The 26,892-nt window shown below is 40.4% G+C and overlaps 3 pseudogenes; all 3 read right to left on the bottom strand.

Moving 5' to 3' along the window:
• Window positions 1-10,874: 10,874 nt before the first annotated feature.
• On the bottom strand, window positions 10,875-24,281 carry LOC124962831 (STAM-binding protein-like; annotated as a pseudogene).
• On the bottom strand, window positions 15,423-16,960 carry LOC124963478 (centromere protein I-like; annotated as a pseudogene).
• Window positions 19,339-20,417, bottom strand: LOC124963429 (probable mitochondrial glutathione transporter SLC25A39; annotated as a pseudogene).
• Window positions 24,282-26,892: the final 2,611 nt, after the last annotated feature.

Genomic DNA, 26,892 nt, shown 5'->3' with positions numbered 1-26,892 from the left:
TGTGATAAAGCAAGTCAGGAATTATTTTCTAATTTTATGTATATATATATATATATATATACACACACACACACACATATATACATATATACATATATATGTATATATGTGGACTGAGCTGGTTTGGTGGAGTAAATCTGTGGATTTAATCATTTTCCTTGGGGGTAAGTTTTTAAGATGCCTGGATTGATTTCTCTAGGAACTTCCTAGAGGCAGTGAGTAGATAGTGTGTGATTCAAGATGTCAAGAGCCCACTGGAAGACAAGTTCATATATAGGATAAATAACTCATGTAAAGTTCACAAATGAAGTTGAATATTTCATTTATAGGCCTATCTGTTCCAGTACTCCAGTGTTTATTATGATATATGGTATTTTTAGTAGTTGTGTGTGGGATAATTCTTATATGAGAAGAAATCATGGAAGGTTTGGCAGTGTAAAAAAAGCTGGTACTATGTGAAGTATTTCAAGGTTTTTGTTTGCTTTTTATCTCCATTTCATATCTTGGATAACTTACTTCTATAATGTTGGTATGTAACATAAGCCTAATAATTAAGTATCAGCAAGTGATATCATTCCTTATATTCTCATAGTAATGAAGTAAATCTATAACTACTACAGGTTAAGGTGGTAGGTGTAAGGTTGTGTGGAATGTGGTGTATTAGTTGGGTTTCCCTTACTGTAACTAACCCTTGAGAAAACCCTGATGAAGAGAAAACGTTTATTTTGGTTCACAACTGTGGAGATTTCAAGTCATAGACAGTTGGCCCTGCTGCTTTTGGGCTGTGGCAAGGTAGAACATCATTGCCAGGAGAACATTGTGGAACAAGCTGCCTACCTCATGACCTGGATGAGAAAGACAGAGAGAGGACAGAGGAGAAGAGGAGGTGTTGGACTTCATTGTCCCCTCCAAGCCCATGCCCTCAATGATAAGAAGATCTCCTACTAGACCCTCCCCACCCTTTTTTTAAGAGTACTGCTTAGTGAACCCAACATCACTCTGTGAGTTATCACCAGCCCCTCCTCTAAAATCTTATTTTATGACTGGGTCTCACTGAGGCGCTCAGGTTGGTGTGAAACTTGAGATCATACTGCTTCAGCCTTCCAAATAGCTGGGAGTGTAGAAATAGCAACATTGTGCCCCTTTTAGGCCCCACCTCCTAAAGTTTCCACAATTTCCCAATAGTACCAAACTGGAGGGGAAGGTTTGCCACATGGGCCTTTAGGGACATTCCAAATCAAAATTCGTAGCATGTGGTAAGATCATTTTTGATAGCAATGTAATTTTTACATACTGAAATATTCAGGTCCAATATTCAGTTATAATTAGAAAAATGCTGTTTACCTCTCCTAGTCCACAGGCATGATAAGGATTTGCCCTTTGTAATTCTATCCACTCAACTCTAGTTTGCAGTAAACCTCACCTTAGCCTCTAAACCAAGTCTTAAATATGGAAGAATGTACCTAAAGAGATTTGGTCCAACACTGTGTAATGTAACATCAAGTCCTTCCCTGAACTAAACCCACAGTTTTTATGTTGAGGGTATTGTTCCAGGCACAACCCAATCCCAGCAATTAGTACTGATCAGGATGACTGGGACTCATCTTCCTGTAACCTACCTATATCATCTATCCCTGACATCCTTCTATGTCATATCCTCCATATTCTCATTTGGGTTTTATTAAGAATGGAAACCCTCAAGTCTCTATATGATACCTAGGCACTACCATGTACGGTCACATTTTATTAGTGTCAACTACTTAACTGTTCCTCCTAATATCTCTTTCTCCGGTTTCTATCCTCCATTCCTGTGCACTACGGATTTGTGAAGACATTCTTTTAACTCATATTGGAACCACTCCTCTCCAAAGGACTACTCTTGCCACTTCCCATACTTTTCTGGAAACTCTATTCTGTCTAGGTCTGGATTTTCTCCTGGCAACTATAACTGACTTTGTTCTTGATCTACTTGTGTCTTTTTGAAAACTTAAAGTGCAAGACCAACATAGTTATTCTAGTTTTGGAGAAATTTATGTCGTATTTTGTATTTTGTCATGTTTATAAACAGATGGATCATGTATACCTTCTAGCCATCATATACCTGTCAGATATGTTTTCCTATGTTCCAAAAGAGTATTTTATAATTTACTGTCAAGTTTGAATGTGCCAAATTGTAGTTTGCAAATAAAAATTGTTGTGAAGATTAATAACAGTGCATATAACGACCTTTTAAAATTAGAAACAGAAAAGTAGAAATTATTTTGAAGAACTGTTGCAATCATAATTATTTACAGTTTAATCTAGAAATCAGTACTCCCATCTTCAGATATGCTGTTCTTTGCTCTTCTACTTGTAGCTGAATTGAGAGTTTTCCTAATATGTACAGTCTGGATGAGTGATAAGTATGTGAAGATATTACAAGTGAACTCCACTCTCATGTCTCTCACTTTTGTTTTGGTTTTGATATTTGCTAAAACATATCCAAGTGTTGTCTACTTTTAGCATACCTGTCATATGATAGGAATATTGTGAACGCCTGGCCAGGAATGTGAGTATAGGGTATATAATTTTTGGAGGTCAATTAGACAGTATCCTTCAAAACTTTAAGTGCGTGAATCCTTCATTCCAGAAATTCTATTTCTAGAAATTTAGATATAGTTTTGTATATGTGTAGAGATAGTTCATTGCATGGCATGTAAGAGAAGACCAAAACCCAAACCAAAAAACGTGAAAACAAGTAGAGGTCCATTAATATGGGACTAGCTAAGCAAATGATGATACTTTGAGTTATGTTACTTACAATGCATGCAATGCACTGTGGTCATTAAAAACTTGGATGGATACACGTATAAACTGAGAAAAATCAGTATTCTAGAGACAGAAATCATATGGTGAGCTGCTGCTGTGTAGGAAGAAGCTATACATATATGTGAAAGTAAATATCCATAAAAGATATACAAAATGTAAATGTAAACACTTGGAAACATCTCGAAGAACACATAAGGAACTGGTGCAGTGGGACCTAACTCTTTATTCCAGGGCCAGCAGATTTGAATTCAGGAGTGCTCACTGGCACTCACAGACCTGTGCTACAGGCCTCCGGCTAAAGAGGGCGCTGTGGGCGCCAGAGTCCCGTATGTAAGTCGAGCAACACAAGCAACCCGGCGTGTCCCATCACGACGGGAAGTGGCGCAGGGTCCGCATTCCATGGGTAGCTGCCCGGCACGCTCCCGACCCAGCATCTTTTTCAGGCATCGAGGACGCCGCAGTGACGGCCTTGACCCGCTTGGCATTGGGTGGGCGACATCTCAACGCCCACATGAGCCAATGGCATCCTGTCCGCAGTGGCTGGGGCCAGGGAACGACTTTTCTGGACGTCACTCAGCAAAGAGGAAGGGCGGAAACCGCATCCCGGAAAGGTGATATGCCCTGCTGCTGGGTTGGCCCTTCTGGCTCGTACCTTCTGGGGTGGGCTCCAGGTCTTGTGGTCTCAGCCTCGCCCTGTCGCCCCGGCGAGCTTGGCCCGTCTGCCCGGGATTAGAGCCTTTGACCCTCGCTGTGCCTCCAGCAGAAGCTGAAAGAAATGGCGTGCGGCGTTCTGTGATGCGCCCCACCCTTTTAGAAGTGAGGCTGTGTCCCTTTCTCCTCGGGTCAGGTATGCCTTTGAGGCGGGCCATGGTGTTGGGGACGCTCCTTAATCGTCCAGATGGAACGTGCCCTTGAATTCCTCAGGTCGTGTTATTGTTTGGCACAGAAAATATGAGTAACAAGATTTAAATTCGAATGAATCCCTCAGTACCTGCCTGAGACATTTCGTGAAAAGTAGGTTTGCGTCCTTGCCAGGAATCACCGAAGCCACACTGGTGCTTCCTAACGGGTGGCCCCTGAGACCTTCCTGTACATGCCCAGATGGTTAGTTTTGAGGCTGTGTGCCTGTGTGCAGTGCAACCGTTTACTCCTCGAAATCTTCCTCTCCTCCCTTCCAAACTTCATTGAGTCCTTTTGATTTTATCTCCTGAATATCTTTTGAATCTGCCAGCTCTTCTCCTTCAGCATCCTAACGCAGGTCTTGCCTGACCTGTTGCAGTTGAGTGCAGTAGTGTCCCTACATCTATTCTTTACTTCTTTCCAGTCTGTTCTTTTCACAAATCTTTTAAGTAGATCATTATGAACAATTGAGAGCCCAGCATAGTGGTGCATGGCTGTAATCCCAGCTACTTGGGAGCCTTAAGGCAGGAAGATCACAAGTTCCAATCCAGGCTCAGCAGTTTAGGGATACCTGGTCTCTTTAAAAAAAAAAAAAAAAAAAAAAGTGGGTTTATAACTCAGTGGTGAAGTGCTCATGGGGTTAACCTCAGCACCCAAACCATGTTGAAATTGAAATGGAATTGGAAGGTAGCTCATAGACATCAGTGTAAAGCATTATTTTAAGAATAAAAACAATCTCCTTACATGGTCTGTGAGGCCCTGTGTGATGTGGGATCCTCTCTGCTTCTCCAGCCCCACTTCTTACTGCTCTGGACTTTCTGTGCTTGAGATATATTGAATTCACCATACTTACTTCTAACTTGTTCCACAGAAGTGAGCTCAAATAATACTTTTCATGGTTGACTCCTAGCCTTTTTAAGTGAAGTTCATAGTTCCTTTCTATTTGAAGAATTTTCTGTTCAAAATTAAACTTTAAATGCCCTACCGATTGAATTTGCTGCTATTGGTTGTATGAAAACTTAGAAAATGATGTTTAGTTAGAGAATTGAATTTAAAGTGTTGCACTGTGTTTCTAATAACAACTCCGTAGTATTGGTACTAAGGTTAGAGTTTGTGAGGGATACAGAAGTTCTGGCCATCTGATTTTAGCTATTCCTGATTTGTGGATTCCTTTGTTCTGTTGTCTTTGATCTGTTTTCAAGATGCGGAGATGGGAAGAAGGACTTATTACCAGACAGATGAATAAGTTAGTAGCAGAAAGCAAAGCAGAGGGAAGGGACATGCTGTGTCAGCAGGGACTGTGGTTTTCCAGAAGCCTTTATTCTGTGCATGGAGACAAGGCTAACATACAGTTTGGCTAACAAAGAATGTATCTCCTAGGTGGAAAGACTATCTCCCAGTTGGACCGGATGCCTGAGACTTGATTCTTTGCTTTCAAAGTCCCTTTGCAAAAGGTAAGCAAAAGTTAATTCAGTATTCTTGCAGAAGTCTAAATTCACCCTGTGGAAGACTGGGGTATTTTTTCCTTTTTCTTTTTTGAAATTGATATGGAATTTTTTGGGAGTTTAACTCATTTGGTAGAGTACTTGCCTCAAAAGCATAAGGTCCTTGGTTCAATCCCAGTACCACCAAAAAAAAAAATTATTCACTACAAGTTTTTAAATAACTTTCTTTAATGTGTACAGCATAAATATAGGTTCCTTTTTGGGGTAGAGATTAAAAGCCCCACTATCTGGCTTCTAGGTGGGAACCTGCAGGCAAGGTGTGCTCTCAGGTTTCTGCCTGGGCCACATAGCTAGCAGGAAGTAGGGTGGTTATATCCCGCAGAGGAACACCACAGACTCTGCAGAGGGATGGTGTTGTCAAGCTGGGACTTTCTGTGGTGGGGAGCTTCCTTGCTTGGAGATGTTCTTTTGGGATGCAGCTGCTCATAAGCATGCTACAGGTGGCTTTTGTAGAGTGGACATTGTCTCTGCCATCTTCACTCATCTGACTGATTTTTACACATGTGCAAGCAATGGAACCCTTATTTGTGGCTGTCTCTGGGACTTAGGAGTCACAACTCAGGCATACATATGATCCACAGTATCACACAGCCAGGGCTGGGTGTGGGGAAGTAGAGCATTGATATTCAGGCAGCTTGACTTCATTGCTTCTGTGCCTGCCCACTCTATTAGACCACCTTCCTTGAAATGGAAAATATCTAAAAACAAACAAAAATGACCCGACACCTGACATTGGTGGCTCAAACTCTGCCAGATCCCTAGCACGCCAAAATGAAATTGTGATGCCAAACATTCATTTTTTTCAATGTAAAAGTAGTTTTATTTACACATAAACCTTTTTTAAATTATTTTTTAGTCATAGATGGACACAATATTTTCATTTTATTTACTTATTATTTATGTGTTTGGGAGTGTTGAAACCAGTGCCTCACTCATGCTAGTCAAGTGCTCTACCACTGAGCCACATACCCAGCCCTGCACATAGATATTAAGAATTAATCTTGTTTTAAATCATGCTGTTTGTTGGGATTGGTGAACTTTTTGTGTTTGTCTTGATCATGGTGACCTCTAGTCAGAGTACATTTATTGAGACCACAGGGGTATCATAGTACTAGAAGGGACCCGACTGCATCCACTGTATTGTGACAGCTTGGATTTGTGTACTTCAAAAATTTCAAGGTAAATTTACTTCTTAGCTCTCAGAGCCATGCCATGGAAAGCTTATTCTATCCAGGGATATGATTTATGAAATTACAGTGATTTCGGTTGCATCTGATAAATTCCCACCTGCTGCCCAAGATGCACAGCTTTTGCAACTTGCTACTAAGTGCCAGATCTGCCTGGTGGCTTGTGTGCTTATGCCTGTGATCCTTTGTGCCATTGCTTCATACAACATTGTATTTAGAAGCATGGCCATGTGTAGCCAGGCTGGAAATATGGAGAAAGTCCTTCAGTCTCTCTCCTTTGAATCTGTCTCACATATATGGTATTCAACTAAATAATTACTTCCCAAAATAATATTAAGTATCAGCTTCCCTGTTTTTTATGGTGTCTTGGTGACCATCTTTTCCTGCCCTCCTCCAGGAACCAGCCTACCTCTGCTGAGGTGGGTGTTGTAGATTTCATTTTCCCTGCTCTGCACCAAAGAAGGCAGTACCTAACTGAATCTATAGAACTGAGGATTCTCCGTGAGGTTCTATGCGGTAAATTCTCACTGCTATCTGCTTAGAAGTCTGTATGTTCTAGTTAACTACCAGCCAATAGTACTGTAACTTTGTATTGAAAATTGTTTCCCACCAATATTTTTTTAAATTTGGGCTACTATTTTTAATAGAGGCCATGAATATATGAACAAATTATTTGAACACTGGTTTTCAACCCTGTCACACTCTAACATTTTCCTTTTGTAGCAAATGCTTCTTAATGTATCCTTTGCTCCCCATAAATATTTGTAGATGAATATAATTTACTTCAAACCATACTTTCAAAGAAGTTATTATAATGCCTTAACTATGAATAATACACTAAATTTATAATTAAGTCATATATATTTCAGTATCTAAATTAATGAACATTAGCACACTAGAAGATATAAGGAAAGAGGTGTTTATTACTGTGAATGCAAGATCTACAAATATACATTGTAACCTTGGTTGTATTTCCAAAACAGTGAAAAACTTCAATAGATTTCCAAACAAAACGAAATACGGTCTTCACTTTGTTGATCAGGTGATTATTGTCCTGAGACATTCAATGGACATTATAATTGTCCAAAAATACTTTATTTGTGAATCAGAGTTAGGATCCAAAACTTAGGTAAAGAGCAGGTTTTTTTACGCAACTATATTAACGTCGACTAGTATGTTCATGAGTCATTTAGTATGTGGAACTCAAGTAACACATCCATTTATATATTCAGTGAGCCTTTATCTAAGGAGTGAGCGTCTTTCTTCCTTCAGATGAGTGGAAGAGAGTTTATAATTTAGTTTCTAGAAGAGTAGAAACCCTCCTTGCATCTCACAGTTTTTGGTGTCTTCAGATTTGAATAAATGTATAACCAGATTTTAGCACACATTGTCTCTCTATTTCATTTTCTCTGACAGAGTTTTGAAGCCAAACTTGCTCCAGAAGAACCCTTTTTCCACTGGATCTTTTTAAGCAAATTCAAGAACAAAATGAAGAGCTTGGATTGATTATTGATTTAACGAATACTCAGCACTATTAGATGTCAGATGTAAATTGAACCTTTAACTGAAGGAAACTTTTTTTTTTCTTCTTACAACCAAGGATTGAACTTGAACTGAAGTGCACTCAACCACTGAGCCACATCCCCAGTCATATTATGTATTGTTTTTTAGTGGACAGGGTCTCACTGAGTTGCTTGGTGCCTTTCTGTTGGTGAAGTTGACTTTGAACTTGCCATACTCCTGTCTCAGCCTGCCAAGCTGCTGGGATTGCAGTTGCGCACCATTCTCCATTATGATGTTAAAATAATTCATAGTAATTCAGTAACGATTTCATAATTTTCATCTTACGCTCATGTGAAGCCTGGCCTTCTTCCATGGATAATAACAATTTTAAAAGGAAACCAAATGGTTTCCTGAATTACATGCATTTAATTGCTCTCTCATAATGAGATTGTAGAAATGAACAGTTTGGTCACGATTGCTATTGTTTATACCCAGTCTTTCATCTTCAACAAAAACTCAATAACCTATAAAAAGTAATTCCCTTTTCTTCCTCCAGCCCCTGGTAACCGCTAATCTACTTTTTGTCTCTAACTTTTCTTATTCTTGGTGCCTCATAGAAAAGGAATAATAATCTTTGTCCTTCTGTGTCTAGCCCATTTCACTAATTATGTTTTCAAGATTCATCCATTTTGGGGCATGTTTCAGAATCTTATTCCTTTTCATGGCTAAATATTTTATTGTGTGCATGTGCCATGTTTTGTTTATCCTTCATCTATTCATAGGTGGTGGGAGTTTCTTGGGCTATAGGGAATATTGCTGCTATAAACATTGTTATACAGATGTTTCTCTTTTGGTGTTTTGCTGTTGGGGATTGAACCCACAGGAACTTTACCATTCGGCCTTATCCACAGCCCTTTTTAATTTTTATTTTGAGACAAGGTGTCACTGAGTTGCTTAGGGTCTTACTAAAGGTAGCCTTAAGCATGTGATACTCCTGCCTCAGCCTCCCGAGTCACTGGGAGTACATCATGTGCCACCCTGCTGTACTGCTGTATAAATATTTGTTTGAATCCTTGCTTTCATTTTTTCTACATGTCTGACTATGTGTAGAATTACTGGGTCACATGGTCTTTGACCTACTGAGAAACTGCTGTACTTTTGCAGTGTCATCTTCATGTTTTTAAGCTGTTGTCCTGAATGTCACACAGATACAGAGAGACATAATACTTACAGGTGTTTATTAAACCCACTAATGTCTTCAGCTTTAATGTTTATCAACTGATGAATGTCTTGTTTCATCTGTACCCCTACCTGTGTCACCCCATTCTGTAGTATTTCACAGCAAGGCTCAGATGTGATATAATTTTATTTCTACCACTTTGGTGAGTGTATTTTAAATGTATGGACTTTTATTTTTTATATCAGTTCTCAAATGGCATGTATCCCATCAGTGCTCAAACTTGCTATTGACTCCTAAATGCCATAAAATATTGTCACGTTGCAATTAGTTGTTAAGGCTCTTATGTCTTATTTAATCCACAGATTCCCTTTCATGTCTCTCTAACTGTGCCTCTCTAACTGTCCTCCAACTGTGCCTTGAAATTTATGTATTAATCAGGTAGTGTCTGTGGTATGTAGATTTTGACAACTGCATCCCCATGTGTTGTTAATATTTTTTCTAGTCCTTTACTGTCTGCAAACTGGTACTTGGATCTAGCTTGTTCATATTCAGACTTGTTGTCTCTGTCTTTTTTTTTTGTGGCAAAACTGTTTCAGAAGTGACATTGTATTTCTTCTCCGAGGAAGCTTATCAATGAGTGGTTATCTCTTTCTATGATGTTATCAGTTCTTGATGATTGGTCCGATCACTTCTTTTGAGACATCAAAAAATAGAAAGGTCAATAATTCTTTCTTCCTTTATTATCTGTGGATTTTTCTATAAGGACAATTTTCCCCTTATCAACTGGAGGCCCAGTTGGGTAGGCATGATTCTTTCCTTTTGTTTAAATTTGCACAGTGAGTTGAAATAGTAGGATTTTGTTTAATTACTTTACTTTTTATATCATTATGAACTCCATGCCCTTTTTTTTGTTACCGAGGTACAAGTTGAAGCCATGTCTTTGGGTGTTTGGAGCTCCTCAATTTGGTGCCTGAGACATTTCAAAACAAAATTTTGGAATCTTTGTTCACTAATTTTGCTATTTGTATAAAAATGTTCCAGGATGATCTTGTTCGTTTTGAGCCCCAGCCCGAATCAATGTTCTTAGATTCCTTTTTAGTGGGAATGATACTTAGAGACTACCATCTGAGTGCTAGAGATATGCATTGCTACCAGGCTGAAAATGTTCCTAGGCTTTTTCTGTGAAATTATGTTTGTGGGTGTTTATAATGTAAAAACTTGGGTTTATGCTGATACTTTCCAATTAACTCCTGAGCTATAGGCTTTTCACTTACCCTCTATCTGAGCAAAATTCCAGGTCAAGTATACTTAATTAACCTCTCTTTGGTGCTTTTTTCCTTTGCATTCACCTCTTGCCAAAGGATAGGCATAGCAGTTGACCCAATAAAGAACAAAAGTAACATTTCATTACCCAGCTACTGTATTAGGTACTTCCTGCAAATTACTTTTGTGCACGTGTTGCTGGGGATTGAATTCAGGGTCTTATGCATGCTAACCCTACTTCCTTTAACCCTTGCAGTATGCCTATAAATATGTTTTATTATTATCCTCACTTTACTGATCAGAAAGATGAGGTCCAGGTAGGGAAGTAGCCTCAAAAACATAGAGTGAATCAGTGGTATAGCTCACATTCAAATCTGTTTCCATCTCACACTGCTTCCCATGTCTGTCCTTATTACAGAGATCTGGAAAGACAAGTGACAAGGCAGATATTCCATGTGGGCCAGGCAGAACAATGCACCTCATCAGCTCTGACTGTCCTCCTTGCCTGAAGTACAGCTCTAATTTCTTTTACACTAGATGTATATACAAAACAGGTGGATCCTTGCTGTGTGGATCAGATCCTTTCTGGCAACATGAAGAAATCTCCTCTTGTCCATGGTCAGTTAATGTAAAGAATCCAGTTCTCAAATAAGAAGAGGCAGATTCAGAGGCAAGCAAAGGTGTTCCTCAGCCTCTCTCTCTCTTACACACTCACACAGGACCAGGCATGCATTCTCACACACAGTACAACTAAGTGCATTTTAAGACAGCTTCTATAGTATGCTGGTTTACAAGTCTCTTATCTATTGAGTAAGCACAGTTACAGAATGATTCATCAGTGCAACCACATTGGTTTTTCTGGGAGAACTCATAGTAAATAACAGTATTTGGAATGAAAAAGAGCTAACAATGACATCATGAGTTTGATTTGAACTTCTGTTCGTCTGTGTGTGTGGTAGCAGGGATGGTACTCGTGGCTTCACACACGTGCATGGAAGTGCTTTTCCACTGAGCTCCACCCGCTTAGCACAGATTTGAAATTCTTAACCCAACATTGAACTCTTGGAACTCCCTTTTCTTCAAGTCAAATACTCTAAATTTCTGGTGGACTTTTTAAAATTTATTTTTATTTTAATTTTTTGATACTGGGAATGGAGCCCGGGGCACTTTAGTACAGACCTACATACCCAGCCCTGGTTTTTTGTTTGTTTGTTTTGTGTTTGTTTTGTCTTTTTGAGATAGGGTCAGTCTCACTAAGTTGCTGAGGATCTATCCTCCTGTCGTAGCCTCCCAAGTTGCTAGAATTTCAGGCATGGGTCACTGCACCTGGCTTCTCTTAGAAAAGCAACAAAACTTTTGCTTATATATCTTTTAAAACAAGCATCATAGGTTTACCAGAATATGGGGCTTTCAAGAAGCATTTTAGAAAGAAGCCAGTTAATGCTACAATCTCTATATTTTCTAAAGAACAAGTCTCAAGTATAAAGACCTTGTGCTCTGAGACTTTCTTTGCTCTGTCCTCCCTATAATACCCACAACCAAGTCCTATGTACTCACTCCTGAAACTTGGGGGAGCAGACACTAGTTATTGACTGTGGTAGCATCATCTGGTAGGAACAGTGAGTGTGTAGGTCAACACTGGAGAGAAAGGAGATCTGTGTGGGATGAGTCTGAGAAGAGAAAGGAGCCAGAGAATTCTTGGTGAGCAGGGACAGCACGAAGAAAGGTATGGCCATGTTAGACCGTCTCAACGCTGATACCAAAATTCTTTTCAAGTAAAAGATATTTACAACTTGAGGGGTACACTTGAAGTTCACAAAAAGGAAGGATATTTCTTTCCAACATTGTAAACAAAAATGCAATACAAGTATGGGAAGAAACCCATAATTTCTTTTGAGTTGTTGTTAAAAGATTTCATGTGCAACATGGTGACAACATAGTTCACTTTCTTTTTTCTTCCTCTTATTTTTGAGGAACTGTATTTTTTATTTGACTTAAAACATTTTCATTGATATATAATTATACATATTTATAGTGTACAGTGTGCTATTTCAATACATATATATGTACAATGTAAAACAGGATCATTGGCATATTACATGTCAAATATATATAATTTTTTTCTTTTAGACAGTATTCAATTTTGTGGGATTTTTTCTTTTTTAATGAGAATATCTGTGTACTTTTTATTGTAGATGGCCCTTTATTTTATTTATTTCTATGCAGTGCAGAGAATTGAACCCACTGCCTCACACTTGTGCTCCACAAGTGCTCTATCACTGAGCCTTAGTCCCAGAAGTTAGGATCCATTTTGAAATGTACAGTTCATTGTTGTCAAACAGAGTTACCCTAAAGTGCTATCAGACATTACTATTTTCCCCCCAGCTGCACCTTTATACCTATAAATTATCGTCTTCAAACTCAGTTCCCCAACTCACCAGATCAAATATTTGAGCTTCTTCTCATTTATGAGAACAAATGGAAATATTCCCACCTTTCTGAAACCCTCTTGTTACCTGGCTTCCAGCATAGCAATCTCCTCATTTTAGTACATTTCCAGTACATTTGTAAGTTTCTCAGTCTTTTGTTATTCCTGTTCTTTGTAATGTTGGAAGAACCCAGGGCTCGGTTCTCTTCCATTTTCTCTTTTCCAGATCCATAAAGTGATTTCATCCAATGCCATGGTTATTCCCAGATAACTCCAGATTAAATTTCAAGCCCTAAATTATACCCTGAAATCCAGTTGTCTATTCAGCATCTCCAACCCAACGTGGACAAAATAGAAGTTGATTTCATGCTTTTCCAAACCCTTTTCCTCCAGTATGCCTCATCTCTATCTTAGAATTCACCTAGTTCAGGTAAACAAGCGTCTAGGACTCATCCTTGACTCCTCTCTTTCTTCCTCCTAATATCCAACTGATGAGTAAATCCTAACTTCTCCAACTTCAAAATAGAGATTGAATCCAACATCTAAACACTTCTCTATCATCTGTGAGACTGGCCTAAGACTCTTTCCTGGAATATTGTAAGAATCTAAGTATTCTCTGCATTGGCCCTCAATTCTTTTTAGTCTAACCTTCACACTGTATCCTTGTATTTCATACAGGTAAGCCAAATTATGCCATCTTTTCTCAGTCTCCCTAATGGTCCATACCAGGCTAAATGAACCTTTCATAAAGTAGTCTCTGCCTTTTGTCCCTAGTTCTTCCCACTGTTTACTCTTCATCATGTGGTAACCTCACCAGCCTCTGTTGTCCCTTAAATATGCCACATAGATAAACATTATAGGGCCTTTTGACTTGCCTTTTCCCCTGTGCAGAATGCTCTTTCCTAGTCAAATGGCTCGTATGCTTATGAGGTTTTCTGCTTATATCACCTCTTCAGACAGACCTTCCCTAACCACCTTATAAATAATAGCAACCATCTCCCCATTCTATCCCTAATGCCTGCTTTTTCTTCTTAGTACCTGACATTATATATTGCTTACATTGTTATTATCTTTATTCTTCATTGGAACATAAATTTCTAAAAGAAGGTTCTTTGTATGGGATGCAGCTATATAACCAGCACACCAAAGAATACCTGTCCCACAGGAACTCAATACATATTAATTAACTCAATACATTAATTAATACAGTAAGGAACTTAATACATATGAATACATGAATAAGATTTCTACTGTTCGATTATTATTTTTGTTTTAATGAACAGAAAAATACTGGGAATGTACATATAATATAAAGCTGCTCCCCCGCCCTTTTGGCTGCAGTCATCTCCCTGCCTCCCAACTTCTTGTCAGTCTGTGAACATCCTACCTAGCTATTGGTTCATCAGTCAGCTTGCAAGTATCCTTGTCCATTATTGGTCCCCTGTTAGCCCAGTGGAATTCAACTGCTTAAGGATAACTCCCCCGCCATCTTTTTTCTTACTTTCTCTCTCCTACTCACTTTTCTTTCTCTCTCCTCCTTGCTTTTCACATTCTCTGTTGCATATGTCCTTTCCCTTTTCCTCTCATTTTCTCTCTTACCCTGCAGGGAGACACTCTGTTTGCTTAATAAACCCTCTTACGTGAGTTCCCGTGTCCGGAGTGGTTTCTGGGTTCTTACAATACCCTTCAATGCAAGGATAAATTCAATTTCATTCCTCTAAAATGATATGAATTAAATTAAGAGTAGCAGGGAGAAAAAATTCATATTTCTTAACATTATTTTTTAGTTGTTGATGGACATTATTCATTTATTTATTTGCCCTGCATAAAATTGATCTCAGTGCCTTACACATGCTAGGCAAGCTCTCTATGACTAATCTACAACCCCAGCCCTCCAAAATTTATATTTTCAACATCTTAGTTTAGTTAATAGGAAATTCATAAAAAGCTTAAGAATTCCTTCTCAAAGTAAATTTGCAGTTAGTTTACATAGACCTGAACATTTAAAAATTATGTATATACATACACATATACACACAAATAAAATAGTTTAATGAAACCGTATCAGTATGAACAGAAATGTCTTGATTCCCCCCCATCCTTCTCCTTCCTTCCCTCAACAAATTCTTACCAGTGACAGCCCAGGAGGCCATCAGCTACTCAGGGCCCTTACACTCATATGTCTTGTATCCTATTAAGTTGGTACTGCTGCTCTTGTTCACATAAGAAAAAATGTCAATATCCACAGAGGTTTCACCGAGACAGCAGAGTATGCAAAAGTATGCCTGTGGATTAACTAGCATTATATATTACCTACTCTCGTCGGTCAGTGCAGCTCATGGTTTATAAGAATGTGAAAACTCCCAGCACAAAGCAGATGTCTCTCTTCAGGTATAATTTGGTGGAGGGCAGAGCAGGATGAAGAGGTCCTTTTTCACCAGTAAGCTAAAAATTTAAATGATGAAAGATAGTTGGCTACACCAAGGCCCTCCTGAGCCACCAACAGGAGGCCCTTCTGAATACTCCTTGAATGCAGTCTGCTACTGAAATGAATACGGAAACAAAAGTTGAGCTACTTGGCCTCTCTACCCTTGAGGAAGGAACTTAGTCTGATGTGTTCACTTTGTATGTCAACATTCATTTAATATTTATTGTGGTGGTTTTGCTCTCTGATAAAGGGCCAGCTCTGACCATGGGACAGAAGAATGATGAATATTACTTCCTATGAAATGTTTCACACCTCGTAACAACCTCTGAGAATAAATACTCCAAATACCAGTTCCATTTCTTCCCCCGAGTAGAGCTCATGTTTATTGTCCGTCCTACTGGGCTTTCCTGCAGGCAAAAGGAAGAGTATAGCCTAAATAGAGAAGGGTAGTAGACTAAACTTAGCCTGTTTTTGTACTCCACTACTCCACCTCTTTCTCAGATTTGGAGGTCAATCTATGTTCCTTTCTCAAAGGGTTTGTATGTCCACAGGCAAACAACTGGTTGTCAATTAGTGACAAATTTATTGATGTGTCTTGCTGCTGAAATTGAACTCTGATTTTGCCTTTTGTACCAAGTCTCATTTTCTTGCTAGCATGAAATTTTTACATTACCTGTGCATACTATATCAGAGCTGGTTCCGTTTACTGGTATCCATACAGAAGAGTGCAGAAGAGAACATCCCAGGAACAAATAATAGTCTTAGTGAAAGGTTATAATTTACATATGTGTCACATCCCACTCATACAAATCCAACCTGAACTGCAACAAGAAAGTACTATTACTCTCCAATCACAGTGCAGTAGTACACAACCATCCTTCATAGTGAATCAGTTTAGACACAGAGTTCATGGATCCACCCAAGATTGTCTCCAGAGGACTGCTTGCCAGAGGTTTCCTGCCAGTGTCCACAGAAAGCCCCAGCAGCCAATTTTGCAGCACCTCTTTCAGACTCTGAAGAACACTACACTTGAAAGACGTGGTTGATGTAAAGAAGAGCTGTGCTAGATGGTCAGAAAGAATAGGCTTCACCTCTGAGAAATGACAAAAGAAACCCAGCTCACAAGCTGAAGGAATTGTGACCAACAACAGAGGCCATCCAGGAGAGGAAGGCGCTCAGACTGGAATGCTTCACAGGAGTAAAACCCCTTGTGGAGGAAGCACTGTGCCCTGATGATAGTGTCCAGGAAGTTGGTAAAGTCTTATCGATGTTCAATATTATTCCTGTTTTACCCAATACAGTCTTCTTGTAATGTTTGACTGAATTAGTAACAGAGCCTCAGTGACATTGACTCATCTCTGTCACAGTTAATATAGTAACCTAGCAGAGAGTTGTTCAGCACTGAGCCCATCTGAGCAGGCAACTCTAAGCAATGGATGTTTTGTAAGAGTGGAGGGAAGTTTTGAAGCTGTTCCAGTGGAAGTGATCTATTGTGACTGAGACAGAAAGACTCGTCTGTTTTTTTTCCACATTAGTGTAGCTACCAGAATGTAGTAGAGGTGTAACTGAGTGAGAATTCCATTTTCTGTTTAGTGGATGGACATTAGCTGGACCTACCACTACTGCCAGAGGTTCTGGAAAACTTTGCCATTTTCATAGTACAAGCACTCAAGTATACTAGGACTGTATCCAAAGGAGAGGAAAACAATAAATAACCTATGTACAATCCGTTGAAAACAAGAAACAAGCAGTGTTCATAACAAACAGAGATGAGATGAACCCTGAGACAGCTGAGATTTGCTTACATGAATCCCGCCCAGGTTGATGAGACCCTGCTGATCCTGTATGAGGAAAAGTTCTATATCTGTGTTGCAATAATCATACCAGCACTTTGCTTGGAGATGAGAATATGGATAATGGTGAATTCCTTCCTCATCTGCAAAGAAGAAAACAGATTGTCACAATTCTTGTGCACTCCTACAACCTCACTGTGGAAAGTGAAACATTTACACAAGCAACGTTACTTCCCACCACAACATGAGTCTCTTCTGTGTTCCCTGAATCCCTCACCTCAGTGGTTCACGACCTTGTCTACTAATGTGCATTACTGGGTTCTCTTCATAACCAGAGTTGCTGTGACCTTCCCCTAACCTTCCTCTGATGCCCAGCTTGGGTAAACACCACATCCCTGTTGCATTGTACTCGTGGTTCCTGAAAATCTCCAAGTGGAGTAGCATTTCTCTTCCTTTGGTCATGTCTAAAGCAGTTTTCCTCTCACTGTTAAGTCCTTCATTAAACTCTGGCTACATCTGTTCCACTTCATTCATGGATTCATTCAGCAGTTAGTAATGGGTTCTCTAAGTGACTGCATTCAGTGCTCTTTCCTTCCTCAAAATTCCTAGTGCTTATATCATACATAGACTCAGAACGCTATGTATGTTTATTGCATATTTCCCATCTCCAACTTGATTGGACACTCTTTGTGAACATAAACTATTTGTCTCACAAATATTTTATATTTCTAGGCCCTCCCACAGAGTAGGTGCTCTGAACATGGTGGTATAGGTAATGGCTAGCTCTTCCTACTATGTTTAGTTTCTAACTATAATAATAATCAGTTCAATTCAAGGGAATCTGAAAAGCAACCAAATACAGAGTCTAAAGATCTAAAGGGACTATACTCCACAGTCCACGTTGCATCTGTGGAGGATTTCATGCAAAGACAAAATGACCCTGAACATCTTCTCTGAGAGTCATGGAGGTCAAGAAATGGAAAGTCTCACTTCAGGAACGAGTTTGAATTTTTTGTTCTTTTTCTTTCTTTCTTTCTTTTCTTTTCTCCTCTTTTTTACCAGTATCTCAAAGAAATTCTACTCCCTGAGCAGTGTTGGCACTGGCTAACTGAAGAAACTGAGGACAGAGTCTCCTGGGCACCACCACATGGTGCAGTCTATCAATTGTAGGAACTGTAATGGTGAAGGGAAAAGTCTGAGACCATGAGGCTGAATCATTCCAAGCAGAGCTCACAGCTTCTAGCATTGGGAGAGCAATCCTAAGTCACTGGATGGACCCAGTTCCTGAACACCAAGGAGAAACCCTCTGAGAAAGCCTGCAAGCCAAGCTTAGGAAGCAAATTCACAGTCATATTTTAATTAAAAAAAAGTACATTATTTTCTGGACGTTCTACAGCAAGGTCTGAACTGCCAGAGAGGTGACAAAGTCAGACCATGAGATGCACCATGAATCAGCAGTCTGATGATGACATCTACAGATGAGGAATTAATGTTTGACACACTCCTTTCCTTTTAATTCAGTAAATTTGCCTATTAAGTGTATAGCAAGTAGACACTGCTCAGGCTACAGGGAACACAAATGTGAATCAGACTCGAACAAGACTCAGGTCCTCACTTGCAGGAAGTGAAAATCAAGTTATTGACAAATAACTACATAATCTGATAAATGATCTAACTTGTATTGCAGATCAATCTGATTGAAGGGAGAGGAAGTGGAAAGGCTTCCAGAAAAGCAGGGAAGGCAGAAACAGAATCTATGTAGAAGGCAAAAGTTAGCAAACATCATTGGATAAGGCAGTGGAGGGAATGTTCTGGGAACTTGACAGATCAATTACCCTGAACTAAGAATATGTAGGAATGAACAGTAGTGGGAGATAAGGCTGCCTGGTAAATGGGGATGGGTGTCAAAATCTCAGACCTCACAGCCCAGCCCACCTTCCCTTCTTACTTGTAAATGGATTTCCATCAAAGCTGACTTTTTTTTTTAATTTTTAGAGCGTGCAGAGGGCAGGGAGAGTAAGCTGAGCCCAGGGGTTCCTGGCTCCTGGGGGCCCAGCTACAGACAAACACAAAGGGAACACAAGAGGCAGGCAATTATCAGATTTGGTCTTGAACTTGGGGGGTGGGAAAGGGATGATCTTAGAAAGGGGGAGCAACAGGAAGCAAGCTGGGTCTAAGGAAGGCCTGGATGACCCAGGGTTGGGGGACAGCACTACCTGGGGCTCTTGGTTGGAGAAGAGGGAAAGGTGGCCCCTTCCCTGAGTGCTGAGGAAAAGGCACCTGACTCCATCTCCTCTTGCCCCGCATCCACAGAAGAGCTAAGAGTCCATTTCCTGGCCCCATTTAATGGCCCTGAGGCTTTTCCTGGTTGAGCCTCTGGAAGAAGCTTTTGCCAAACTCGTAAGGTGCTGATCATGGTAGCACAGGAGGGGGCAGCCTTGACGATCCTCTGTTGAAAACCTGCAAAGAGTCCCTTGGTACCTGATTCAGCCCGTATTCTCCGAAGCATCAGCCAGGTGGAGTGAACTGGTGGGGGCTTCACTCTCTCAGCCTCTACTGCTTCCCTCGCAACCTGGTGCTGCATCTTCACCACATCAAAGGGTAGAGTCAAGATGGTAGCCACCGTCCCTGAGATGCTGCCAGCTGCGAAGCTAATGCCCACAGACGTCTGGTCCTTTGGTCTGGGCCTATTCAGTCATCTCTTCACCAGCTCATACTTGAACCAGTACAGAGCTGAGAAGGGTACATCTCGAACTGCTGTGGGGCCTCCGCCCAGCCACAGTGAGCGCCAGCTGCCCTGAGTCGCTGCAGCCCGGCCACAGGTGCTTAGCTCATGGTATGATACATCCTGACCCTCCAGCTTTGTCCGCACAAGTTCCAGGGGACCGATCACTGTCGCAGTGCCCAAGTGAGCCAGTGCACCAGCAACCATGGGTGCGTAGAGGTCAGAAGTCAGGACTTGCCCACAGAGGAAGACCTTGAGGTGGTCATAGGCAGTGAAGAAGATGTTGGTAGCTGGCACAGTCATCACCAGGGTGGCTGGGAGGCCACTCCACAGAGTGCTGGTGCCCTCATGCCTCACAATCTTCACAAAAGTATTCAGAGTGCCAGTGAAGTGGGTAGGATCATGAAACCATGTGGTACAGTGGGTACCATTTGAACATTTGTACAGGGGCTCCAGGACAACATTGCAGTATGGGAGGTACTTCCCTGTGGATTGGAGAGAGGAGTGCGATCTGCTGTATGAGAGGCTCCAGAGTCTGGAGGGACTCTGGCTCACTGCCTACTGAGGTGCACTGAGACTGCAAGTGGACCTCCAACACATCCAGGGGTGTCGTGAAGAGGGAGGTGACCACAGCCACAGCCCCTGAGGCCATCATTTGTTGGAGAGGGCTAATTCCCCCAAGGTCCTGGTCAGTCATCTTGTTCCAATCCTGGCTCTAAACTGGTGCTCCTATGTAGTGGCCAGGGGCCCAGCAGGACCATAGCAGCTCTGCAGCCAGTGCAGGGTGCCCACGCACTCACCCGCTTCACACAAGGAGAGCTGGGAAACTCCAAAGGCGATTTTAAGTGACTATTTGAAAGTCAATTCCTGCCTTCCACAAATTCCTCTAATGATCAAGATATACTCATCGTTTAACCCCATTCCTATTTTCTTGATTGCCATTATTGGTGACAGGAGGTAAGACTGCCGGTAGTTTTGATAGTTGAACTGAGTTCACATGAGGTTCAACTTGACCAAGTGCCTTAAGAATTAGGAATGCTTTCAGGGCAAGCAGTACCCTGTTCTTTCTTTTTCTTTTTTAAAATTCAGTCATTGAATTGCAGCATGGATTCTGTACATTTTAGGATTATTTTCACAAAAAGTCAGTGGTGGTCTCTTATTCACTGAACATTTTCAATCTCTGGATGACCTTAAAAGCTGAGGGTTTGACCTTCAGGGATACTACCAGCTTTTCAGAAAACTGACCTGGATTCAGGTAAATTGTATGTTTTAAATAAAGGCCTCAAACAAGGTAGCCAGTGTGACAGGACACACTATGGCAGTCCTTATCCAAGGGGTTCTGTTACCAAAGGCTGGTAAGTGGAATCACAGAGGCCCTCCTAGGCTGAGTCCCCCGGAATGATACTGTGGAGGCAAAAATGGGAGGAGAACAGCAAACAGACTCACTACTTTCAGAGCTGCTCAGTGCTCCAGGTTGCAAGGACCTGTCCACCACTGTTGGCCTACCTGGCCTTCTGTCGTGTTACCGTCTGAAGGCTGTGTGGATGACACATGTGAGGTGGGGAACACGTCAAGGGAGTATTTTTCCAAGTCAGGCATCAGTGGCCTCCTAGGCCAGGGTCCACCTTTTCAAATTCCTGTACAATTTTCAGTCACTCTTTTTCTAGTTCCTGGTTCTGGATCATTTCCTTAAAGGCATGGAACTCTTCCTGTTCCAGCTATTGCTCCTTCTCATGTGCTGTCCTCTGTCTTTGCTGTTGTAGCTCTTGCTGGATAGTTATGTTCCCAGCAAACCCCTCCACTTCCTTCTTCTGCAAAGGGAGAGAAACATTTAGGCCAACACTTCACACATCAGAAGAAAGGCTTCCCGGGGAAAGAGATTTTCAAAACATTTTTCTGTGCTAGTTTGATTTTCCAACACATGATCCATGCTTCCCTTGCTACCAATATACTGATGAGATGCAGTCCCCACACCTATCTACCCAGCCACCATACACCTATTTTCAAACACAGTTAAAGTCCCAGTACTTTCAGCTTTATGTATAACCAAATGTGAATGAATTTATTAACACATTACATAACAGGATCTAGTCATTGGTTTAGTAATACTATACCATGATTCTGAAGTAGAGATAAATGTAGATGGTATTTTGGGATATCAGAACAATTTTAATATGGCATGAAAATATCTTCATAGCTATTGGTGACAAAGTTAGAAATATTTTGTTGTAAGCACAAGGCCCTGAGTTCGATCCCCAGCACCCAAAAAAAAAAAAAAGAAATATTTTGAACATGGATTTTGTTTAAGCCTACATTCAACATGGAAAAAACTGCTAAATGTCAGTTGGTGGATAGTAATAGTAAGAACCATTTTCCTCATTCAACTTCATGGTCCCCTGAATTCTATACATGAATCCCTCAGAGTTTCCTGGACCCTGGGCTATGAATCTCTTCACTAGAAGGTCTCAGCTGTTCTCATGGCTTCAGAACCATTTTCACTTTGAGGTCACTCTTATTTATATTTTCAGCCCAGATCTCTCCTCTGAGTTCATTCAGACTGGTACATTCAACCTCCTATTGACATTTCTACTTGAACATCTCATATGCATCCCATAACAAGTCAAAAAGTTAAACAAAAAAAAAAACAATTTAGGGGCACTTCCACTGAATTACATCTCCATTTTATTTATAAATTCTTTTTTATTGATAAATACTATTTATATATTTCAGACACAGGATCTCAGTAAGTTTTCCTGACTGGCTTTGAACTTATAATCCTGCTGCTTCAGCCTCCTGAGTAGCTAGGATTACAAGTGACTGAGCTCCTCAACCCCTTTTTGACACATACTGGGGAAATGGACTACTATGTTGCTCAAGACAAAAATTGAGGTCAACCATGATAGCATCTTTTTTTCCAGACTATAAGTCACTAGAGTCCTCTGGACTCTACCTCCATTCAGCAAATCCATCTGTCTCTCCCCGTGCTGCCATGTTTTACTACTCCACACCACTAGCCTTCTGCTGAGTTGCTGAAAGTGTTTCCAGCTGGTTTTCCTGCCTTCTCTGAGCAACTCTCTACCATTTACCACGTAACAGCCAAGAGTCATATTTTAAAAATACAAGTTTAGGTCATACCCTCGATATTCCCCAGGTTTTTTCCCAAGTATATGTACTCTTTAATGCATTCCTTCATTTGCATTAAACAATATAATATTTATCAATTTCTATACAGTTTTGGGCAGAACACAAAGACATTATTGAACAAGAGACTAAGTTAATACAATATATGCTGCTTCTCAGGAAGAGGCCAGGTGGCAAACATATTGGAGAACCAGGACACAAGCCACCACGGATCACAGAATTTCACAATATAATCCACTGTTGTAAAAGCCACAAAAATGAGCCATGGATGAAGACCCCAAATAAAAGTGTCCAGAGAGCAAGATTTGGAGATGATCTGTGGAGACAGATGAAAGAGCCACAGCCAAGTGCCACTGTGGCAAAAACTGGTGGTGGCTTCTGACCACCTGTCCTCATTTTTAGACAGCATTTAGGAGAATGGCAGGTGCACACTTCAAGAATCAGCCAAAAGCCTTATTCAGGAATGGAGTCATAGTTCTAATGGCCTACTTTCCTGGTGCAAAATAAACCACTGAACAAAGATAGAGATTGGGTTTATATAAGTTTTTTTGAGGGGTGCTCTATTGAGCATAACAATGTTCTTGGGCACTCAGGAATTTCACCTTCTTGGAGAAGGGATCTGTGGGCAGCTTCTGGAGAGGATTTACTTGGAAGGAGATTAACTAATGCCTCCTAGACACTCTTACTTTAGGAGTGATTAAAAAAAAACACCTCCCTGTCTGCAGCTAGTGCCTGGAAACATTTGCCTTGGGAGATGCAGGCTTTCAGTGCTTGCATTGCAGTGCTACAACAGCCTGTCTAGAACATTGCTAAGGATTGGGGGTGCTCTGAAGGCAGAAAAGGGATGTATACTGAAGAGAAATTGTTCACACTGGTAAAATGTTTGTTATGCACCTATTGGGAATATTAAAATGACAGAATTTGAAAGTAAGTACTTGGACAGAAAAAGATGGGATGAACGTTCAAATATAGGCCAATGTCTCAAATGCATTGGAGTCTTTTAAGCTTGTCCATTATTATTGCATGCAAATGATGTTCTTTTTCACTTGTAGTTGGAATTACCTGGTGAAGTTGTCCCTTCAGAAGAAGGCTACAGTAAAACCATAACATTGCATTGTTGAAATCTTATGAAAGAAATGTATGGAAAAATGTACACCCTGAACATTCTGAAAAGTACCATTAAAATAAATTTACAAACCTCTCAGCACTAATTATTGTCCAACTCTAAGTGGGTCCATTCCTTAGGATAATATTAATGGGTTATTAGTATCACCACTTTTCCCTTTTCCTTCACCTAATTCCTTAGAATTTATCCTTCCTTTATATCAAATTATCTGTACTATCTATCATGCAAATAAACACTGTTATCCAGAGAAATAAGGCCTGTCCTTACCCTCTCCCTCAGTCCTTGAACACCCATACTGATCCATTCCCTCACCCTACAAAACTTTCAGAGGGAAGGAGAACACCTTGAGTCCTTTTGAGGTGACTTTCTTACCACTGAGGTGGAAGGAATTTAATTAGGTTATCACATATGATGATGAGACATACTGAGCACTCCCCTTCTCTCACTGCTGCTAAAAACACCAGGAAAGGGGGTCAGAGGTCACAACCAGACAGTCTGTTGCTACAGTAGCACTTGAGTGAGGCTCTGTCATCTGTCCCAATGGTGGAAGGCAGATCATCTCCAAATCTGGCTCTCCAGATACTTTTGTTTGGGGTCTTCCTCACTGGCTCATTTTCTGCTTTTACAACAGTGGAATATATTGTGAAATTCTGTGATCCCTGATGGCTTGTGTCCTGGATCCCCAATCTGTTTGCCATCTGACCTCTTCCTGAGAAACAGCACAATTTATATTAACTTATGTCTCTTTTTCAATAAAGATAATATCTTTGTGTTCTGCCCAAAACTGTATAAAAATTGGTGAATATTATATTATTTAATGCAAATGGAGGAATGCAATAAAGAGTATACTTGAAAAAAATAAAAATATTAAAAAATTCAAAAAATAAATGAATAAAATTTACCATGAACAAAAAAGAAAAAAATGATAACATTGAGATTAATCTGTGATTTGGAGCATCACCTATAGCTACTTCAAACACTGGTCTCTCGTGTCAGCAGGAAAAGTGACAAGTTTGCAAAATAGTTTCTTATGCATCTTCAGAGAGATCTTTAATATGTGGGTTTGTTAAAAGTGATGATTAATTGTATAAACTAGGAATAAGTTTAATTTTAGTCAAATTTTGTTTCTTTGTTTCCAACAAGTTAGCTATGAGTTATATAAATTATTTTCTAATTATTCAAAACTTTTTTTTGTAAAAGCTTACAATCTCAAGGTGGAGAATTGCAAACAGAGTTAAATGACGTAAGAAATTTTAGGGATATTTGGTACACTTCAGGTGAGGGATTTTATCATTTTATATTTCATTTACACATTTATTTTATAAATTAGCTTATAAGCACATGCTGTAATTTTTTGTATTTCGGATTTTTAAAAATAAATAATTTTATATTCTTTTTGGTATACATGATTATTACAATGTATTTTGACGTATTATGTACATGGAGTACAACTTCCCTTCCCTGTGGTTGTACATGGTTTGAAGTTAAACTGGTGATGTATTCCTATGAAAAATGTGGGATATCAGTGCAATATAATCATAGGCAATCTGAAACACGGATGAAGGACTCAACACTTTACAACACGGATAATCCTTGAGAACAGTCTTCTAATTCAAAGAAGCCATAAAAGGCCATATATTGTATGATTCCTTTCATATGAAATGTCCAGAAAAGACAAAACCAAAGATTAATGGTTGCCTGGGGGCAGGGCGAGGAAGGAATGGGAGTGACCTCTCACACATAGAAGGGTTTCTTTTGGGAATTATGAAAATGTTATGAATTAGATGGTAGCGATGGCACAACCTCAAGAAATTACTAAATGCCACTGAATTGCACACTTTTCAATAATGAATTCTATGTTATGTGATTTATATCTACAGCAAAAATTTCTCAAATATACATTAATAATCTTTGCATAGTTAAAATCTGCTGCCTGCGCTAAGATCCATTCCTTTCCAATTCTCACCCACTGTCGGTCACCCTCTCCCAGGGCAGCTGTGCACGAGGACTCTGGCCCTCCGGCCTCCGGCCTCCGGAAGAGCCTGCACAGCTTTGGGCTTCTGGGTCCTGCAGCTGTTGGCCGGCTATCCCCTGCGCACGCGCACTGACTGCTCGCATAGGGTGGAGATGGACGCCAAGAACTGTTGTTTCTCGTGAGCGTCGGTTGATGGCAGTGGTCTCTGGTGGTGGCACGTGCAGGAATCAGTGAACAAGGACTGACAGGTCCCTCAGTTTAGTTATTTATCCTTGTTTTGAAGTGTGATCTTGGCTACCGGTAATGTCTGGATGCTGTGCTCTGAAAGTCAGGCTGACTCCGGAGGGCACTTGTGATCACGGAGGACTTGTGGCCATACGCCTCAGATTGACGCCTTCTTTTTGTGCAAAATTTGTGATCATACAGCAGTAGATCTTTAGTAAAGTGGCACAGCGATACTGGCCTTGTGTGTTTGAAGGTTAATTGAAGTAGTGCATCTCTGCTGCCCTGGTGCACGGGTGTTAGTAAATGATGATTTATTCCAGGCCGTGTTCAGGGTGGGCCTCATACTGCTGCAGTTCACTTGCCTTGGTACCACATTGTCAGGTGCACTAAGGATAACTATGAACCCTTGCCACAACCCTGGTAGATAACCCCATGTTTTGTATTTACCACCCCAGTCATGATCTTAGGTGACCCAAACATGCTAGACTCGTGCCCTGAATCTAATTTACTAAAAATGTCTTTCTGATAGGTCATAATACCTAGATCATTCTCCATGAGGGTTTTTGTTTGATTTTTGCATTTCTCCTGGTCAACGTGAACCCATCTTCCGTCATTTTCCACTTGTTTCAGATTTTATGCTTTTAACCCTAACCTCAAACTTTGTGACTTCATTTCCTGAATCTTGGTATAAATCCATTTGCTTTC

The sequence above is a fragment of the Sciurus carolinensis genome, chromosome 13 (genome assembly GCF_902686445.1).
Source record: "Sciurus carolinensis chromosome 13, mSciCar1.2, whole genome shotgun sequence".
Classification (NCBI taxonomy): Eukaryota; Metazoa; Chordata; class Mammalia; order Rodentia; family Sciuridae; genus Sciurus; species Sciurus carolinensis.
This window is presented reverse-complemented; position numbering and strand designations above follow the sequence as displayed.